Raw genomic sequence first — 1,864 nt, 5'->3', positions numbered from 1 at the left:
GTCATTTAAGGACTAAAATAACTCCTAAAACTGTCCAAAACTCTACCACCAATACTAAAAGCATTTTTTGAAGCCATAATGGATACATGTTTTATCGCTTGAGGAATTTTTTTTCTCCACCACACAAGTAATTCAAACTTATCATCCCCATCCATGTTCTTTTCATCTAAACATCTCTCAATTTTCTTTTAGATCTATTGAATATTTTTTGATTTAAATGCTTCTTAAAAGCATAAGCTATTTCCAATTGGATGTCAAATGATTATGTTAACCTTGAAATTTCATGAACGGACTTTGTTGAAAGATCATTTGAATTCTTTCCGAGGAATTATGAATCAACTCATTATGAATTATTTCCAAAGATATTACTTTTGATGATGAAATTCAAAGGTTAGTGCATCTTGGTTCCCTGTTTGACTCATTGTAAATTTTTAGAATATCATTGTCTAATTTTGATCAGAATGGTGTGTTTTTAGTTAAACTTTTTAAAAGTAGTATTTTGAACGAGGAAATGAGAAGAAAGTTTCAGGATTTTCCTTTAAAGTTAGAGGTTTTTGTTTCTGAATCAAAGGAGATAAGTAAGAATGGATATACAGGTAATAAAGACCAAAACATAAGTAATTCTAGGTATAGGTACAAAGTTGTTGAGTGCTATCACTATGATAAAAAAAAATGGCATATTTAGAAGAATTGTTGGCTTTTGAAAAAGGAGAATGAAGACAAAGGTATACAAAAGAAGAAAGAAGAAGATTCTGATGAAGATTGAGCTAATGTGACATCTGATGAATTTCTTCTTATTGAAGAACATGATATTATTTTCATGAGATTGAACCCGTTGAAAGAGTTGAGTTATGTCATAAGAGATTGCGTCACATGAGTGAGAAAGACATGATCGTGCTAACTAAATGGGATATGTTGTCTGAAATTACAAGTTGAAGACTAGAAAATTTTAATTTTGGTGCATTCTCCTTTATTAAGCCCACATGGAGCATTCCTATTGTAAGTTGTTTAGATTATATATATAGAATTTCAATTATAATTTGTATGTTTTTATCTATATAATATTTACTCATTATAATTTACATATAATATTCAATTTTAGTGTCAAAGACAACCTAAAGGTTATGAGTGTAGTTACTACATTATAATACATATGTTGAACATTGTATCTAGTGGTCTTGTTGATTCATGGATGCGGATATGTGATAGATTTTTTCAAAGTTAGTATTAATTAACTACTTATGATTTTTATGGTCACATGATTTAGATAACTTTGTTATTTCAATGTTTATAATTCAGATATTTGGAAAATCAAAACCATTCGAAGATGAAGAAATGATGAATGTCCGACAACGTTGTGCAAACTTGATTCTTGAACTAATAGAAAATGCTTGAAGCACTTGTATCATTTTAGTATCTTTAGACTGTTAATAGAAGATAATGTTCTTTTTTAACTAGTGAATATTATGTAGCTCTAAATTTGATAATTTAGATTTTGTAAAAAAATTATGACTCATTGTCATTGATTTTTAAATGTAAAGCTTCGTATGAAGTTTTGTGTTTTATGGTTGAATGAGAAATTCTAGTTAATAATGTAATATGTGAAATTATGAGGATGCATATGTAAAGGGTGAAAGTTATAAAGAACAAAAAATAAAAAATTTAATTATTTAAATCGATTAAAAATTAAAAATTTAATTATTTAAAAATTTTGAATTTGACTTGTTATATTGGTTCAAATTTAATCAATCTAATAGATTAATTTTGAATTTGACTTGTTATATTGGTTCAAATTTAACCGATCTAATAAATCATTTTTGAATTTGACTTATTATATTGGTTCAAATTTAACCGATCTAATAAA

At 26.8% G+C, this 1,864-nt stretch overlaps 1 long non-coding RNA gene across 1 annotated transcript; it reads left to right on the top strand.

Moving 5' to 3' along the window:
- The first annotated feature begins 242 nt into the window (after nt 1-242).
- Nucleotides 243-1,565, top strand: LOC140919237 (uncharacterized). Its single transcript, XR_012161815.1, has 2 exons — nt 243-999; nt 1,300-1,565. It is a non-coding gene; the product is annotated as an uncharacterized lncRNA (long non-coding RNA).
- The last annotated feature ends 299 nt before the right edge of the window (nt 1,566-1,864 follow it).

The sequence above is a fragment of the Cicer arietinum genome, chromosome 1 (genome assembly GCF_000331145.2).
Source record: "Cicer arietinum cultivar CDC Frontier isolate Library 1 chromosome 1, Cicar.CDCFrontier_v2.0, whole genome shotgun sequence".
NCBI classification, from domain to species: Eukaryota; Viridiplantae; Streptophyta; class Magnoliopsida; order Fabales; family Fabaceae; genus Cicer; species Cicer arietinum.
Note: the sequence above shows the minus strand (reverse complement) of the source record. Positions and strands in the feature narration are given on the sequence as shown.